Source organism: Sturnira hondurensis, unplaced genomic scaffold, assembly GCF_014824575.4.
Source record: "Sturnira hondurensis isolate 20B ecotype Veracruz unplaced genomic scaffold, ASM1482457v3 Scaffold0020579, whole genome shotgun sequence".
In the NCBI taxonomy this organism is placed as follows: domain Eukaryota; kingdom Metazoa; phylum Chordata; class Mammalia; order Chiroptera; family Phyllostomidae; genus Sturnira; species Sturnira hondurensis.
The window spans coordinates 7038228-7058169 of record NW_028093210.1 but is presented as its reverse complement, the minus strand read 5'-3'; the positions used below and the strand labels follow the sequence as shown (position 1 = coordinate 7058169).

The window sequence follows — 19942 nt, the reverse complement described above, 5'->3', positions numbered from 1 at the left end:
ACCCTTGGCAATATCTTGAACTAAAGGATCAATAGTGTTTATTTTGTTTTCTTTTTCCTCTGCTGAGTCATCACTGGTAAGAATGGGACAGTCCTGGGATTCTTGATCACAGGCATCTGTGGTAGTCCTTCTAGAAAATAAGCTTCTACTCATTGACCCAAAGTCATATCAAAGGGAATTGTCAGGGACTGCATGCTTTGAAAAGCAGCGAGTCTCTGATTTGTGCCTGTTACCCTTATTTTGATTCACTCATATCTTTCAAATGGGTTTCCCTTGTTTTTCCTGCCCAGCACGCCTCCCTTGTTCTTCTGTAACAGTCCTTGGCTTCTTCGCAGAAGTACCACTCTATTTCTCCTGGCCTCTGTCAAGGTGCTCTTCCTGGCTTCAATCCCAGCCACAGGGGCAAGCACACGATGAAAGCTGGCTGGTCAGAGCTGTCTATGTTCCTGGTCCCAGTGAGTGATGCAGGGAGAGAGCCATGACAAAAGCATGACCCTCGAGAGCTTGTATCTGCACATAGCAAAAGTAGGAATCTTTCTATTAGATCAGATGTTGACAGGTGTTTTCTGGAAAGATCCGGGTGGTAAATATTTTAGGTGTTGAGGGCCATACCATATGTTGAAACTATTCATTGTATGATACATGTACAGTGTCTGCACTATGTACATATAACATTTCATGATATCCTTACAATAGCCTGGGAAATAGGTTTTTCTCCCTATTTTACACTTAAGAAATGAACAGTAAAACCCAGAAGGGTTAAGTGATTTTCCCAAAGTAACCAAGAGGAAGTAAGTGAGGAAGTTAGGATGTAATCCTAGTGCTGGGAGGCTCCAAAATCCATTTTTTTTCTTTTCAATGCCATTGTTATCTTCCCTGGCAAGAGGCCAGGGATGGGGGCTTTGGTCCCTGTTATAGAAGCAGCATATTTGTAATAGGTTGCATGTTACACAGATGAGGAATAGAATGAAAAAAAAAAGCCAGTGGCATCTGTTACCTGTGCACCAGGGGCGTTAGAAGGAAACCCAGACCTGTTAGCTGTAAATACAAACTCCAGCTCTTCTTTCAAGTAAATTGGTGGTGTTGTATTAGACAACTTCTCTCTGCAAAATGCTAACAATGCAGCAGTGCTTAAATTTTATGGGTGCAAGGTTATGACTAGATACATAAAATGGGAGGAAAAATATCTGTAACTGACAAGATTTAAGTACACAATTATTTTTTTTCTCCAGCCTCTTTCCCAAGCAGTTCTGGAGTGAAAGAGTGTCCTTAAGGAGAAAGTTAACAAAACTGCTGACCGTAAGCTGGAGCACAGCACTCACAGGGGACACTGAGAAGCTGGTGGTTTCTGCTTTTCTGGAGAAGAATCAAAGGCTGTCACTGGGAATATTGCAGCCTGTTTAAAATTAGTGACAGTCCTAGCAAATGCACTGGCATTTGGGATGTGGAAGGACAGGCTCTGCTTCCCTTCTGTCTGGGACTGGCTTGATTGCTGGAGTTTTCACTGTAGGGTATTGTGTGGGCGGAGTCTGGGCTGTGAGCTCCAGCCCTGGGCCCATGGAAAGAGAAGAAGAGGGAAGAGGGAAAAGTCGCTCCCTTTTTCTTTCACTCTCCTTGACATACAATGAAATAATGACAGGAGGGTCAAAGAGAAATGCAGGACAGAGGAAGACTGACATGGAATGACAGAGTTAGAGAGAATTAAAGGGAGGAATTAAAAAAGGGAAAGATGAGAAAGAGCCAAGTCAGAGCCCAAGGACAAGTCAAAGAGGCACAGAGATGTCAAAAGAGGGAAACAGATACTTGCATATACAGATGCAGTTTTACACACAGAGATGCACAGAGAGAAATGTGTGTATGCATGTATGAAGAGAGAGGGAGAGAGAAATATTGTGAGAGCGCAAAGAGCAATGTATAACATAGAAAGAACAGAGGGGAGACTTTCTTGGTGACTTTAATCCTGACGTCCAACCTGAGAAATGAAGGAAAATGAACTCCATTTTGTAGTCTTTTAAAACATTATGAAAAAAACATTATGGAAAAAACTAAACATATGGACCTAGAACTTGAGCTGAATGACAAGACATTTGAGCACTCACAGAGAGCACACCCACAGCCTGAAGATGCTCTTCAGAGTGACATGACATTTGTGCTGGCACCCTGCCCACGTTCCAGAAATGAGAACCTGTTGTTCTGGTCAGCCTCCCAACCATGGCCTGAGAGCTCCGAATGTCTTGAAAGACAGACACCTTGGTGACATAGCACGAGTCTGCACTGACCCACTCATGACCCTCTGGTAGTCTGGGTTGTCCAGCAGTGCTCACTTGTCAGGGACACATCAACCCAGCAGTCACACTTTGACAGGACAGTCCCTCATGGTGGTGGCACCTGATTTGACCCTAATGTTTCTTTGAGTCAAGATCCTGATGGACAAACCATGGCCTGTGTGAACTCTGTGACTACATAATAGCCCGAGAGGACACCAACAATGTGAGCATATATTGTTACTTGGACAGAAGAGGTCTGGGGTTTTTGTGTGCATGAAAAGGCTGTGTATTCTTTTCCTATAAAGAGCATGCTGTCTTAAAGCTTCTTCCATATTTGCTCATATACACGGACATCACCCTTGCTAACTGAACTGTTTTCCAGTTACATTGTCCCACCCTTGCGTTAGACAGGATCCTGTGGATGAAAAATCACATAGTTTCTCCTTTTACTTTTGCTACTGTCACAGTACTATAGCAAACATCCACAATGCCTGCTTCTGTGTCCATGTGTGAGTATTTCTCCAGATCATGACAAGTAAACTTGCTGCACTGAAGGGCAGGACACACATTGCCAAGTTAATTTTTGAGTCTTCTGTGCCAGTCTTCTTACTGTCTCTGAAAATAGCAGGGCAAGGACATTAAATGTGTCAAAATTTTTACTAAAACCCTTAGGGCAGGCAGAATAATGACCCCCCCACCCCTGCCCTAGATATCCATGAGCTAATCCCTGGAAACTGTGAATGTATTAGATTACATGCAGAGGAATTAAGGTTGTTGATTAGCTGACCTTGAATTGGGGAGATCATCCTGGATTATCCAGGTGGGTCTATTGTAATCACAGTTGTCCTTATAAGTGGAACAGAAAGACAGAATACAGAGTCAGAGAAGTGATGGTGTGAGAAAAACTTGGCCCGGTATTGCTGACTTTGAAGTTAGAGGAAGGGGCTACAAGCCAAGGAATGTTGGTGACTTCCAGAAGCTAGAAAATACAAAGGAATGGATCCTTCCCTAGAGCCCCCAGAAAGGAATGTAATCCTGTTGACATCTAGATTTTAGCCCAGTGAAACTGATTTCAGACTTGAGAGCTGTAAAATAATAAATTTATATTGTTTTAAGCCTCTTAGTTGGTGGTAAGGCTTTATAGCAGCAACAGGAAATGAATACAAGTTTATCTCAACCCACCCCTCCTCACAGCCCAGAGCAAAGAGGAGTCTATCTTGGAAGGAATTTTATGGAACTGATGATGGGAGGGTGGAGGAGGGTGAGGCTCAGGAAAGTTTCCCAGGGCCACCATATCAATGTTTGTTGCCAAGAAACTCCCACTTTGACACCAGACTCTAGTCATGCTAGGATCAATTGCTATCAAAGCTACCTCTTCCCACCCCAGAGATGCCACTTGCAGACGTGCATGGATAGGCAGCATGTTTTCAAAGCCCGATTGAGAGACAAAGTTTGATGAGGAGAGAAGGAATACTCCTCAGACTGAGCCAACTGCTGTGGCCGATCAGGAAGAGATTTGGGTTCTTCCATGAATGGAGCATCCTTGTGTACCAGGTCACCTTGATGAAATTTTCATTTTCAGGAGCAAACCTAAATGTCAGATCAAACCTCCAGTGGGGGGCTTTGATCATGGTATTAAATCATGGTATTAAAAAATTTGTTTTTGCAAAAGCACTGTTTCATTTCCCCTTACTCTTCCCTCTCTTTGTCTCTTGGCCTTCCCTTCTGTTCTGCACATCTAGACTTTCTTTCTCACTGTCAAAATTAAAAGAGACTAGCAAATGTCTAGGCAGTTTTGACACAGGCAGCATCAAACACTCTGGTCAGTCTGAGGCTGCTTCTGCAGGCACAATCAGCTCCCCAAGTTCGGAACAGTTGCAGAACAGGCAATTTCAGTTCTCACTATCTGTGTGCTGGCGTGCTGTTGTTGAGAATAACATCAGGCAGCATGTATCATCTTCAGATTCAGTGGAATAGAAAACACAAAGAATTTCCATTTGTAGAAATAAAAAGAGATCAGCTAAGGGCCATGAACTGATGAAGCACCTGAGCAGATACAACAAGAAGATTCTATCTTGAGTAACAGTGAATGGATATCAAGAATGTTAGTTCTGAAGTTGGGTCCCCATTCTAGCTCCACCACAATGAAACTCAGACTCTAAGATTTGTTTTCCCTGTCTGTGGAATGTAACACTTAGTTTCTACTCCATAGTTTACCATTAAGCATTGATAAAAGAGAACCATACATGTCCATATTTTTTATTTTTGGAGCTTCAGATTTGCGACCTTGGGTGAGTCACTTTAATAGCTCTGTGCCTCAGTTTCCTTAAATGTAAAATGGGAGTACCATTGAGGCTTACTAAAAAACTTGTGTGGATTTAGCACAAATGGAGATTGAGTTTAGTGCCTAGCATAGAGTAGGTGTCCAATAAATGTTAACTATGGCGATAAGATTGTTACCAGATTTCTTGTTTGCCAATGACAGAGACCCATCTTGACTGAATCCTTCATGGGCAAAAGGTGGTGGTGGGTTTCTCTGGTCAAGTGGCTCAGTTCGTTGAAGTGTCATTTCATATGCCAAAATGTAGATTTGATTCCTGGTCAGGGCACATGCCTCAGTTGCAGATTTGATCCCTGGTTGGGACAAGTGGAGGAGGCAACTAATTGATGTTTCTCTGTCACACTGATGTTTCTCTCTCTCTCTCTCTCTCAAAAAAAAAAAAATCAATTGGTGGAGTTTCATGGGCTCATGTAAGAGAACTATGGACAGGAAGAAAATACAGCCAAGGAGAGAGGTTCTCTCTCCCCAGATCCCAGATCTGTCCTTTATGCTCGCCATATTATTTTATTTTATTTTATTTTATTTTATTTAGTTTTTGTCTTTCTGAGAATGGCTTTCATTTGCCTTCATGGCCACTGATAGGTAAAATTTCTATTTTTCTGAGTTCTCTACCAGGAAAGGTAGAAATCTAGCTCTAGCTCCTGGTAGAAATATTCTGGGAAAGAAATATGATTGCTTTTGGCTTTCATCATGTTCCCACCCTCTTAGATCAATCACTGTAGACAGGGTGATGAGGTTCTGTGATTGGCCTAGATTTAATCACGTAACTATTTGAGGTCCCGTGATTGACTCATCTCTACACAGATGACTGTTCTTGGTGGACTGTATATGTGGTTAGAATAAAATGAGTTCTACTTCTCTAAAGAAGGGAAGTGCTTTGCAAACAGGAACAGATTTTTGCTACAGATAAAAAAAAAAGATTCCAACATATTATACGGCCCAGAAATAAAACCTTAGGAAATCATCCTCCATTCACTAGCCCTCACTTTAATGACCTTTATCTATAAAATGAACTTCATAATACTAGTAGTAAGGACAGAGTAACACATTTTAGAACCTAGCAGTGCATGTACATAGTAGGTGCTTCATAAATTCCATTGCCGTTCCTCTTTCTATAGCCAGAGATACAGAAAGGCCACCACATGAATAATAGAAAGCTTCCTAAGCAAATCTATTGGAGAGCTGCCTCGCTCCAGGACTGTGGGAACTTTAAAACAAATGTAACACAAGAAACGCAGCTCTTACCACTTAGTAATTAGGCCGTGATTGTTGTTTATCTGTGCGCTGTACTGTAACTCCTGCCCGAGGCTGGTGCCAGAGCTGGGAAAATACAATTTCCTCCAAACTAATTTAGTTTTAAGAGGAAAATGAAAGTTTAAAGTAATTTAATGTTTCGGCAAAACCATAATGGCTGGGGAAGATTGGACGATGTGAACCAGTAAAGTCCCCTAATTCTGATAATAACTCAAGGCTTAACTCTTGCCCACATCAAAACTCACCCCACTGCTGACATTCCACACAGGCCAACATGGGTCCAGCAGACAGTCCAACAGTCATTTTTCTTAGTTTATTTTAATTGATTAAAAAAACAGTATCACTTTTGATTAAAGCTCTAAGGACATAGATATTAAGGTCATTCATGTAGCCTTGAGATACTCTCAAAATATATGCTCTTCATTCTATTCACACTTGTCCCTTAGACCTGGGATTCTCAGGGTAAGGGTCCTATGCTTGAGTCTTATGTGTAAAATAGTTGTTGAAAAGGTCTGAGTTAAAATATTGGTTCTAAAATGTGAAAGCTCTGGGAGTCTCAGCTTCTCATTTATAAGATAAAGAGAATAAGAAAGCCTTGTAGGATGTTGTGAGAATTAAATAGGATAGCGAAATAAAGTACTTGGCCAGTGAGATAGACAGACATACACACATATAGACACATACACAGAGAGGATTTGTGTATGTGTCTATATGTCCATACACACAGAAAACAACATTTATTCATTATTTATTCATTTGCCACATTTCTTGAATACCTACTGTGTGGTTGGCATTATTATGGGTGTCTAAGGATTCATAAAGAATGGGACATTGGAGAATAGGTCTTAGTACTCAGATGACCTTTGTAGTTTTGCCTCCTGCCACTTAACTTGAGTATTCTGTTTCAGTCAATGGACTTTTTATTTTTCACCAAATTTTACAATATTTTCTCTTCTATGTATGTTATCCTTTCTAGCCTAGACATATTTTCCCCCTTCTTTTACTTGTGAAATTCCTGTTCATTCACCAAGACTGGGCTTAAATTTCACTTGCTTTACAAAGCCTTCTCTGATTGCTCAGGCTCCCTGCTCTTTTCATTGTGCTGTCACAGCACTGTGTTCATATCTCTGTGATAAACCATAATTAGTTTATTATAAATCTCCTCATGTGTTTTAGCACAGCATGGGCTGGATGTGTTTTTTACTAATTAAAATTATTTATTAATTTGAGAGAGAGATATATATAGAGAGATGTCAATTTGCTGTCTACCTATTTGTGCATTTATTGGTTGATTCTGTGTGCCTTGACCCAGGACTGAACCCATAATCTTGGTGTGATGGGTTGACTCTAACTACCTGAATTACCTGGCCAGGGCTGGGTGTATTTTAATCTTTATGGTGTCTTTGTGCTTGGTACATGCCTGTTCAAGGAATGTTTAGAGTATGGGTGGGAAACACATGACATACCTGCCATAACTCGAAATTCCCAGCTTATGGCAGACATCATTAATTGATGGCTCAGGCTCAGGATTGGTCACAATCTAGGGCTCTAGTCGACACTCTCAACCAGTTACAATGAACATGTGCATGAAACTTATTGGCCATGCTTGAATTAGAGGATCTTTCTAATTAGTGTTTCCCCAAAACTATTCTTTATACCACTTGTATCAGGGACTCGAATCATTGGAAATGGTACTCAATTACCAATTTTGAATATAAATTTGGGGCCATGCTAAATATTGAGACACATGGACCTATGTATCATAGCCTTGAGTTGCTTAAATGAAGTAAAGCTACATAATTCATGTTTCATGCCTTCCTTTGAGAAATATCATTAAAAAGAGAGAATGAAAAGGATGGCTCTGGCAGCATTCCTTCTTCTCCTGACTCCACAGGCCCCTCAGCTTGACAGAGGTAATGCTCCAGACTTCTTATTTTAACTGAGCTCCTTCTTCAAGAACTCTGTCCTGAGGAGTCTTTCGCTCTCTCTTATTTTTAAGGTCATATCAAATTACAGCAATTATCCCACAATGGCAGTTTACTTATTTATTTAATTTTATTTTTACAATGACAATGTAAAATCTCAAAATTTCTTACTATCCTCTTTGTTTACTCATAGGAAGAGAGGATGTTTATTATAACTGAGCCAAGAAAAGAGTTGGCTTTGGGCGACAGCCAAACATGGAGAAGCTGCTTCTCTAAAAGGGTTAATCCACAAAGAATTCCACCCACTTACCTTTCTTTTCTTTTCCTTCAGTGAGTTTCAGTTTTCTTTGTACAGAGTCATACACTTGACATGTCTTCTCTTCATTCACCACAGGTGCACAACAGCCTTGGCTCCTGTTCTTCTACTTCTCTTTCCTTTCTCATCCCAACCTCTAATGATCTCTGCCCAATTATTGTGAACAGGCAATGTCAGGGAGACTAAAGATGGAATTTGAGAAAAGGGTTAAGAATGAATGATGGGTGGGCAAGAGTCTCAGGCAGGCAGTGGCACGAGGGACTCAGGGAAAGAAGAAGAGGAAAATGAATCCCTCCCCATTGTTCATCTTGTCTTTTCTCAGCGCAACAGGCCCGTTGGCCTACCTGACAAGCAAGAAGAAAACTGATGTTTGATAACTAGTGATTGTGTTATTTGAAGCCTATACATGTCTCATTTTACTATTTTATTTACCCCTTATAACAATCTTCCCATGACATTACTTACTATCTCTCTTTTATTTTTATAGTTGAAGAAACTGAAGGTCAGAGGATCTCATTCCTTATTTTTATTTCATCAGAAACAATATTGACAGGGACCTGTTTTCCATGCTGGTCACTGGGGACAGAACGATGAACTAAAAAGACACTTTCTGTGACTTCATGTTACTTACAAACCAGTGGTGGAAAAGCTATTAATCAAATAGTCACAGGGGAGCATGTAAAATGGCAGTTGTGGGAAGTCCCATAGGGAAAAGCATGCACTACACATGTGAAGTGCAATCTGTCATGTCTTGGGAACTTCTTGAAAATTATGATGCCTGGGCTAAGTAGAAGGTAACCAGAAAAAGCAGGGGAGGAATTTTACAGCGAGGGGGTGCTCTGCATGCGTAGTTCCTGCATGTGTAGTTATAAGGGGAAATAAAAATGGTAAAATAAGGCATATATAGGCTTCAAATAATTTGATAAGAATCATTTGACATTGGTAGGTAAAAATAAATTATATATAAAAAAAAAATATATATATATATATATATATATATATATATACTTAAAGGAGGCCAGTTAGCTAGAGAATGGTGAGTTAGGAGAGACAGAGCTAATACCAGAGATATTTGCAGCACTCAGGCCAGGCAAAGTCTTGTAGATTCTTGCTCTGGTCAACTTGATAGCTTAAAAATATTCTCTAGGCAAAAATATCATGGCCTAAAGCTTAGGTGTGGAGCAGAAAGCTGTCTCATTGACATCTCTAAGCAGAGACCCAAGTCCCCAGATCTGGCCCTTTGGAGGATGAGCCCCAGCCAGGAGACAATGCTGCAAATTCATAGTACTGGTTGTTGGTGTTCTTAGCCCATTCTCTCCCCAGCCTCCCTTGTCAGTACACCACACAGATATCCTCCCCAGGCTGCACCTGAAGCTTAGCTCCCATCCATTCCCTCCTTACGCCCTTTTCCATTGCAACTTCGCTTGGAGGCAGGAGTTGTTTGTAGAAAGCAGCAAATTTTATGGAAAATATAATCTTCCTGAGCCGTGATAAGATTTAGGTCATTATCCTAAGGGTATTGGGACATCATAGAAAAGTTTTAACATGAAAAAACACAAGTTTGGAAAGATCATTCTGGCTGAAAGAAAAGAAAAGAAAGAGTGGAAAAGAATCACCAGAGATACTAGAAGGCAAGAATAATGCAGGGTCATGGAAACCAAGGGAGAGAGTGTTATGGAGAAGGAAGTGGCTAATATAAAACTGTCAAATATAATTGACAATTGTATTCATCCTCTGTGGTGATCATCCTCTGTGGTGATCTGAAGATCCTTGATAACCTGAGACTAATCTTATTTTTGCCCTTGTATAAATTGAGAAAAGGCCCAGATTATACCCAAATAGACATTGGCTTTTTATTATGTATGTTTTAAACTATTCAAGGTCTGTATAATGGTGTTTTCCATGTCAAAACTATTAATTTGAAGAAGGTACTATTAGTAAAAATATCTCAACTAGTCATAGATACTCTAAATCCTGTCTCTGTTCTCCTGTCTCTTTTCAACTCTAACTATACATGTAACTTACCTAAGGGTCTCTAAAAAAGTACCAAAGCCAGGGCCACATCACCCTCCTAATTAAGTCAGAGTCCATTAACTAACAAATGAATAAGCAAAATGTGGCCCACATATACAATGGGATAGCAGTCAGCCATAAAAAGGAATGAAGTACTAATAGATGCCACAACACAGGGGAAGCTTGAATACATTATATTAAGTGAAAGAAGCCAGAAAAAAAGGCCACATGTTTTGTAATTCCATTCATACTAGTCAGGTCTAGAGAAATAGAAAACATGTAGGTGATTACCAAGGGTTGAAAGAAGAGAATGTAGAATGACTGCTGAAGGATATAGGGTTGCTCTTCTTTTCTTTTCTTTTTGCTGTGGTAATTAAAAAATGCTCTGGAATTACTCTGAGTATTGTTGCACAATTTAATGAAAATACTAAAAACTATTAAATTGTAAACTTTGAAAGAGTAAATTTATGGTACGTGATTTACCTCTTAATAAAAAAGAATTTTTAAAAATGTGACCTTATTTTTAATGTGGTCTAAGAAGCTGAGGTCTGAGACAACTCAGTTACATATGGAAAGTCACAATTTCTCGGAAGATTCTTGATCCTTTCCATGACAACCTTGTTATAAGCTTGGACGTATTCCAGCATGTATTCCTGATTCCACTGTTCTTTCCTGGTAGTATCCTTTTTATCTAACAAGGTAGAGTGCAAACTGTATCTATTGAGGAGTCTTTAACATTCTCTTTAGCTTCTTCTGAATTTGAGATTATATCTGTATCTATATCATCTATATTGATATCAGTATAGATAGGTTGTGTGTATATTTACTTATGGCATGTGTTGTATTCTTGTTGTATAATACTTTGCATTATAAGCAAGTTACATTGCTGGACTGTGAAATCCTCACAGACAGGATAACCATTAAGATTTTTTCTGTTGCAAATAATACAGGCCAGTTTCACTTTTATTAGGAAGAAAAAGACTCTAGAGATTAGGCTACTTTCAGATGTAGCTTCATGTAAAGCTCAGTTTTCTGTTTCCATATTTTGGCTCTACTTCCTCAGTCTTTGCTGCAGATTTACCTTCAGATGCAACTCTAGTGGTGAGTGAAAGTGTGGCAGTCTCTCCTGATAGGTCTGGCTCAGCTCCAAGGTTAGCTCTGAATGGCTATTCCCCGAAACCATCTTTGTGAGTGGCAGGATGGGGTGTGCTGAATAGCTGAGATTACTTGCTCATCCATCCCTGGTGCTGAGGGAATTCAGATTACTCCAGAGGCCATAGTTTAAGAATAGAAAAAGGGGTAATCTCAGAAGGAAATTGGGATGGTGTTGCCAAAGGAGTGGAGATGGATATTAAACAACAAAATGAACAAGTGTTCACTGTGGTTCATTTCTGTATCACCAATGCTTAGAACAAGATAGGAATTTAGCGAATATCTATTGAATTAAATAAAACCTTAAAATACCTGCTTCCAAGTCACAATTTGTAGGAAAGATTGAAATGCTTCGCAAGTTGGACTGAATGGGGAAGATGTAAGATATTTAATCCTCAGAGTATTTGGGATTTATTTTTTAAAAGTCCATGTTCTGATTGTGATTTTTGACACTGCTTTTAAATCAGTGAAGGTGTTCCAAGTATTTTGAAAGTCTAATTCAGTGGGTCCAAATCTTTTCTTTTAGTAACATAGTTACTCCTTTAAAATTCAATGAAAGCTATAGACATTTTATAAAGAAAATTTTACATTATATATGGAAGTTCCTGGACCTCTGAGAATCCCAAATTAAACAGTTTTGCTATGAATGATTATGGGCTTTGGATTTTGTATATTTCATGATTTCCCATTGTTTTCCATATCTTTCTTCTTGGAACTTCCCTGACTTGGGACTAGAGGGCATTGTACACCCAGAAACCACAACAGGCACAGTGTGAGAGCATCTTAGATTTTCAAACAAAAAGGCTTGTTCACTGCTCAGTTAACAAGTAAGTCCTTCTCCTGCTCCCAGGAGAGGATAAAGCCAGTGCCCTGTGAAGAAAGGGATGGAGAGAAGGGAGAGGAGCGGCCTAAATGTTTCCCTCATTTGTATGTTGATGAAATGTCGACAGTCTCCCCAGAGTTCAAGTGCCTGGTTTGCATTGATTTCCCAGCCAGGGTGGATGCTGGGGGTATTGGGATGTGCAGTGTATTGGGAGCCTCTGAGGTTCAAAGCCCCAGCCTTGCCTCTGGCTTCCTGTGAGATCTCAGGGAGGTCCCTTTCCTCTCTGTGCCTTCCTGCTCTTACTTGCAAAATGAGGGGATTGTATTCGCTGCTCCCAGACAATTACAGCATGTGATGCCTCTCAGGCTCAAATGTTTCAGGAGTGGTGGAGAGACAACACATGAGGGGAATGCATCCAGCGAAGGAAGAGTGTGCTTAAATTGGGAAATGAACAGATCATGCAATCCTGTGAGGTTTGGAGTAAAGCAAATCCAGAGAAGGAAGAGGGAGAGTTGAAGGAGAAGTCCTTTCCACAAGTGAAATGTTTGAATATGAATGCTGTCTCCTTGCCTGAAAGGATAGTACTGTAGTAGGCAAGCTCTGAGATGCCCCATGACCCTCCCTCCTTGTTTAATTCTCTCCCCTTGAGTGGGAATCACCCAATGACTTCCTTCTAGCTAGTGGAATAAGAAAAACGTGCTGGGATGTCAATTTGAAGACTAGGTTACAAGAAGGGAAATTCCATCTTGAGCCCTCTCTTTTCCCTTAGCTTTCTGCTCTAATTAAGCCAGCTTCCTTGTTGAGAATTGCCCTGTGGAGAGGCCTTGGTGGCAAGGAACTAAGGAAGGCCTCTGGCCAATAGTCAGTGAGAAACTGAGGCCATCAGTCTAACACCTCACATGGAACTGAGTCCTGCCAACAACCACAGGAATGAACTTGGAAGTGGCTTCTTCCTCAGTGAAGTATTCAAATCAGTCTGCAGCTTCAGCTCACAGCTTGATTACAGATTCCAAGAGACCTAAAGGCAGAGATGCCCATAGTAAACACTGGGATTGACACACTCCTTTACAAGAGTCAGGAGCAGAGTGGAGGTTGGAAGATTGGAGCAATTTCTCAGGTAACGCAAGAAAAGCAGCTAATCAATCCCCATAAGGCATCTTGGGATTCTACTCAGTTCACCTGGGAAAGGGGAGGTCCCTCCTTTAAGGTCTCACCCTATGTCATGGCTCCATACTCCCTCCACATACTAGTCACTCCCAAATGTATACATCTAGCCTGGAAATCGTGACTGGATCCTGACCTTCAGAAACTGAGATAATAAATATTTGTGGGCTTAAGTTGCTAAATTTTGAGGTAATTTGCTACATAGTGATAGATAACTAATGTAAATACTAAAGAAATGATTTTCCAAATTGTTCTTTTTCCTAACAGTGTAACTTTGGTATATTTTTTCACTTCTCCAAGCTTTTGTCATTGTAAATGATCCCCACATCATGGGATTGTTGGGAGGCCTAAATGAGACCATGCACAAAAAGTGCCTATACAGTGTTTGGTACATGAGCAATGAATGACAACTATCATCATTGTCATCATCCAAGGAATGCAATAGTAGAGGGGTGGAAGGTAGTAAAAGTATTGATTCGAAGACCTTCCTATCTTTCCAATAGCATGCACTATGATTATGTGCAAGTGACTGTCCAGTCAGAGAGCTGTATCCTCTGGCAACAATGATTGGTCCAAGGTGGAGGTGTTGACCTAAAAGGACCAATGAAAGTTCTTTCCTGAGATTTACATAGAATTGTTGGGAGAGGGAGACTGAGGGCTTTTTTTGGAAGAAGGCAGGATTTCTAGCTGCTCTCATGCTTTACAGAGAGAAATCCTCCAACCAATCCTCCAAAACAGAGGCCATCAGTAATTTCCAGCAAAGCTCTTTGATATTTATTTTATTTCCATTAGAGTTAAATTCCAGTGGTTAATGAAGCCTAAAAAAGCATCCCCAAAGAAATAAATACAACAGAAAGGGAACCCTTCAAACGCCTTCATCCAAAGTCTATCTGCAAATAATCTCTCATGGTTTAATTGGCCCTTTTAGGTAAAACATCTCACTGTAGCTTCCTACTTCAGAGAGTGCTCAGGGCTGATTACCTCTGAGGAGTGAGACCTGAGGGCAGATCATGCAGTGAGCCCTTTTATCTGTCCCTATCCTGGCAAGTGGAAGGAAGGTAGAAAATCCCAGGGAAGGGTGGGTAGAAAACCACTCACATCTCCCAGATTCCCTGGGAGGCTCCAGAAACCTTAGTAATACTCTTGCAGACACTGAGGTTTTCCTCCTGGGTGGCCAAAATAAGTGATGGCAGATTGCCAGGAAACACACTGATTCATAGAATAATCTAACTCTAAATTCCTTCCTTGGAAATGAGAAATCGCTTATTAGTGTGCAGGTTTGTTTGTTTGTTTTTCCTTTTCCTCCTCCTCCTCTTTCTCCTCCTCCTCCTCCTTCTTCAAAGGGTAAAGCAGGAGTTTGATTTGGGGTATCCTGAATTTAAGACACCTAAAAGACATCCAGGGGGAAATTGGCTGGGCGAGTCTCTAGGTCAAGGGAGAGCCTGGCTGAATGGGTCCATTTGGGAGTGACCAGGGTGTGGAGGGCACATGGAGCCACGGCACTGGGTGAAATCATAGAAGAAAGGAAAATTCTTCCACTTCTGATCTTGGAGTAGGCACCTTTCCTTTGGCAGGTGAGCTGAGCAGAATCCTAGGACACCTCATGGGGGTTGATCAGCTGCTTTTTTTGCTTTACCTGGAACATTTTTTCAGTCTCCCAGACTCCGTTGTGCTTCTGACTCTAGTAAGGTAGTGTGTCCCAACATCAGGAGCTGTGGAGGAAAGAGATGAGGAAGGGCTCATCACTGTCTGTGATGGTTAATTTCATGTATCAACTTGCCTGGGCTAAGGGGCGGCCAAATAGTGGGCAAGCATTGGCTCTGGCTGTGTCTATATGGGTGTTTCTGGAAGATACTAGCATTTGATTCAGCAGACTGAGTAAAAAAAGGTCTTCTTCACCAATGTGCTGGGTGCCATCCAATCAATTGAGGGCAAAAAGGTAGAAATAGAGTAAATTCTCTTCTCTCTTTTCAAGCTGGGATGTCTATCTTTTTCTGTCCTTGAACATTGGAACTACTGGTTCTTGGATCTTCAGGCTGTAGTACTTACAATAGTGGCAAGTCCTTTCCCCCAGATTCTTAGGCCTATGGCCTTGAACTGGGAATTATACCCACTGGCTTCCTTGGTTCTCAGGCCTTGAGACTTGAACTGAATTATACCACTGGATTTTCTTGTTCCCTGACTTGCAGATGGCACATTGTGGTATATCTTGGGCTCCATAAATGTGTGAGCCAATTCCCATAATAAATTTCTTCTTACACTATCTGGAAAGTGGCAGGAAGGTAGGATATCTACCTACCTACCTACCTACCTATGTATCATCTATCCTACTGGTTCTTTTTCTCTGGAGCACCCTCACTAATACAGATTCTGATACCCAGAGCAGTTCTGGAGAAACCAATTTTTTTCTTTTTTAAAAAATATATTTTATTGATTATGCTGCAACAGTTGTCCCATTTCCCCCCCTCATTCCCCTCCACTCTGCACACCCCCCTCCCACCCACATTCTTCCCCTTTAGTTCATGTCCATGTGTCATATGTTCTTTAGCTTCTACATTTCCCACACTACTCTTGCCCTCCCCCTGTCTATTTTCTCCCCACCGTCTATGCTACTTATTCTCTTTACCTTCTCTCCTTCCTACCCCACTCCCCTGTTGCTAACCCTCCATGTGGTCTTCATTTCTATGGTTCCACTCCTGTTCTAGCTGTCTACTTAGTTTGCTTTTGTTTTAGGTGTGGTTGTTAATAACTGTGAGTTTGCTGTCTTTTCACTGTTCATATTTTTTATCTTCTTTTTCTTAGATAAGTCCCTTTAACATTTCATGTAATCAGGGCTTGGTGATGATGAATGCCTTGAAGTTGATCTTATCTGAGAAGTGCTTTATCTGCCCTTCCATTCTAAATGGTAGCTTTGCTGGATAGAGCAATCTTGGATGTAGGTCCTTGCCTTTCATGACTTGGAATACTTCTTTCCAGCCCCTTCTTGCCTGTAAGGTCTCTTTTGAGAAATCAGTTGACAGTCTTATAGGAACTCCTTTGTAGGTGACTGTTGCTGTCTCCAGAATTCTCGCCTTCATTTTAATCTTGGCTAATGTAATTATGATGTGCCTTGGTGTGTTCCTCCTTGGGTTCACCTTCTTTGGGACTCTCTGAGCTTCCTGGACTTCCTGGAAGTCTATTTCCTTTGCCAGAATGGAGAAGTTCTCCTTTATTATTTGTTCAAATAAGTTTTCCACTTGTTGCTCTTCTTCTTCTCCTTCTGGTACCCCTATAATTTGGATGTTGGAATGTTTAAAGATGTTCTGGAGGTTCCTAAGCCTCTCCTCATTTTTTTTTGAGTTCTCATTTCTTCAATCTTTTTTGTTTGGCTGTTTCTTTCTTCCTTCTGGTTCACTCCACTGATTTTAGTCCCAGATTTGTTTCCATCACTATTGATTCCCTGTGCATTTGTCTTCATTTCACTTAGCATAGCCTTCATTTTTTCATCTAATTTGCCACCAAAATTGACCAGTTCAGTGAGCATCCCGATCACCAGTGTTTTGAACTGTGCACCTGATAGGTTGGCTATCTCTTGATTGCTTAAAAGTATTGGTTCTGGGGCTTTGATTTGTTCTGTTTAAGCCATTTTTGGTCAGGTGGCACCTGTTATGTAGTGAGGGGTGGAGCCTTAAATGTTCACCAAGGCGGGGTGGCTCAGTGGCTGGGTTGTGATGCCGTATGTGGGGGCAGGATCAGAGAGGAAACAATGACACTTGTTCTGCTTTCTCTTGAATTTCAGTCCCCTCTGCCACTTCCCACAAGCAAATTGGGCCCTTCTGGTGCTGGTTCCCAGGTGGGTGGGCTTGTGTACATTCTAGGATCCTGTGGGTCTCTTGAACGAACTCTCCTGTGAGGCTGGGAGTCACTCCCAGCACCTTTTTAATTGGTTCTTTTAGGCTTTATCTCCCATCGCTGGAGTCCTGGGTTGTGAGGTCTGTCTTGCTGCCTGTTTTTGCCTAGTTTATCTGTGCGTGAAGAACATGTGACTGCATTCAGCCTCTTGCCACTTGTGTTCCCAGGTCTGGCTGCCACACTTTTCCCTGCCATGATCCCTTGGCCTCCAACCGCGGACTCCACCCCTATTACTGGTCTGGTTGACTGGTTGTTGGACTTCTGTACAGTTTAGTTTTCTGTCTATTCTGGTTGTGTTTTTGTTTCTAAATCTTTGTTATCCTTAATTTTGGTTGTGCGAGGAGGCACAGTGTTTCCACCTATGCCTCCATCTTGGTTGGCAAGAAACAGAATTTTAAAGATAAATTTTCTGAATTGTTTTTGGGGGTTTCTGGGATTGGCCCTCTAATCTGATTAGCTCTAAAGACACTAAGAATTCTATTTCCAGTAGTAAAGAGAGCACCGAGAGTTCAGAAAGTTAATGTTCATAAAGATATGTCAAATATCTGTACTGGATACTACTAATCAATCACTGTTAAAAAGTAAGCAGCTAGGTAATATAATGGTATTGTTTGGTTGCTCCTAATGATGCTGGACAAATCAGTGAGAGAACAGAATGAGCTCAGAGATTCCAATTCCAAATAAATGACCTAAGAGTTTCGAGGTGCCCTGAGGGAGAACTTTCTCTCTTGTAGCTGCAGGGCTATAATTAATAAAAATCAAATGCAGGGCCTCATCCTGTAATTGGCTCAATTACAAAGCAAGTTGAACTCCCAGCTTGGCAGGATGTCTAATGCAAAAGTGAAGACATCGATTGGGAAAGAATGGGATCCTATAGATTGGAATGAGGACATGTGAGAAGACCCTGATGAAGCTGGGGACATTGAGCTCCTAAATTCTGATGAGCCTTCTTTGGCATTGGAAGAGGTCTTCCCTCCCACAGTGGTGTCAGCCTTTCCATCTCCATCTGAAGGGATTAACCCCGTATTGCCTGAGGAAATGGTCATGGCCTCCCTGAGGGAGTTGCCATGTGAGACAATGCTGATTCTCCTCAGGACCCATCCCCACCACCCCTCTTTGCATGTGAACCTATATTTACAGTCATGACCCAATAGGCACCAAATGATGAGGTACAAAATGTGACTCAGGAGGAGGTATGTTACACTTCAAAAGAACTACCTGAGTTTTCTCATTTCTACAAGCAGAAATCTGGGGAACATGTGTAGGAGTGGATATTAAAGGTGTGAGATAATTGTGGGAGGAAGATAACTATGGACTAGGCCTAATTTATTGATATGTCCCATTAAACAGAAATTCTGCATTTAATGGTGTGGTTCAGAGAGTCAAAAAAAGCTCTAACAGTTTGGTTTTTTGGTTTGCTGAAACATGGATCAAAACGTGTTCCACTGTGGCACTGGCCAAGTGTCTCAGTTGATTGGAATATTGTCCTTTACACCAAAAGTTTGCAGGTTTGATCCCCAGTCAGGGCACATACCTAGGTTGCAGGATCAGTCCCTGGTCAGACACAAAGAGGAAGTAATGGATCAATGCTTCTTGCCTGTATTTCTGTTTCTTTCTTTCTTTCTTTCTTTCTTTCTTTCTTTCTTTCTTTCTTTCTTTCTTTCTTTCTTTCTTTCTTTCTTTCTCTCTCTCTCTCTCTTCCTCTCCACCCCCCCTCTCTTTCTTTCTCTCTTCTCCTCTATCTAAAAATCAATAAACATATTCTCAGGTGAGGACTTAAAAAAAAAAAGAAGTCCCACCATAAACAAACTAGAAATGCCCTGTCTCTTTGGATTTAGCAGTTTATGGAGAAAGGAATGTTAGAGTGGGTATGTTACATTTAAGACCTACTCAACCACAGTTGGAGGGCCTAGAGGACATGATTTTCACTGTTATTTTCAGAAATGAATTTGAGACGGGAGCCTCAGCATCCTTGAAGAGCTGTGTCATTACTCTTCTCTTTAGAACTGAAGGAGACACAGCCACAGAATTGGGCAACCTAAATGCTGTGGGGGTCATTGGATTCTGAGGTGGCTGTGTTACTGAACAGCGAGTGGGGTCCTGCTGCCCACCACCACCCTCTAGGCAAAATTTCTAAGGCAAGGGTTTGGTGATAAAGGAGAGGAGTCTTTATTCAAAAGCTGCACAATTTTGGAACAAGAGCTTTCCACATGCATTTGGCATTTAAGCCTATCAAGGAAGGCTAAAATATTTAACTCTTTAGTTACAACTTTAATCACGTAAACCTCTTAATTAAGTAAACTCTTTAACAACTGAGTTCTCCCATCATTCCCCCTGTTAGATTTTAATGATCTTATTTCTATAGTTTACAAACTAAAACAATATAAAATACAAAAGCCACACAATTTTTGAAGAATGGCAGGCTTCTGTCTCAGAGCCTGTTCCCTCTATAACACCCAAAGAAGAATAACCCTGCCACCCTCTGCCAGGCCAGCCCAATCCTAGTCTGTCTAGGAGTTCCTTCTCCCATCCAAAATACCATTCACTGGGAAATACAGACAGCAGCAGCACAATCATCCAGGCATCCTTAAGGAGGAAAGCCTGAGAGGCAGTCTCTGCCCTCTGTTTTGTTTGATTTTAAATTATATTTTATTGGTTATGCTATTACAGATGTCTCAATTTTTCCTTCTTTGCATTCCTACACCCCACACCACCCCCTCCCTCAGGCAATCCCCACACATTTGTTCATGTCCAAGGGTCATACATATATGTTCTTTGGCTATTCCATTTCCTATG

General features: G+C 41.1%; 1 long non-coding RNA gene across 1 annotated transcript; it reads left to right on the top strand.

Moving 5' to 3' along the window:
• The first annotated feature begins 9894 nt into the window (after positions 1 to 9894).
• Positions 9895 to 18685, top strand: LOC118975750 (uncharacterized). Its single transcript, XR_005064128.1, has 3 exons — positions 9895 to 9907; positions 10658 to 10662; positions 18609 to 18685. It is a non-coding gene; the product is annotated as an uncharacterized LOC118975750 (long non-coding RNA).
• The last annotated feature ends 1257 nt before the right edge of the window (positions 18686 to 19942 follow it).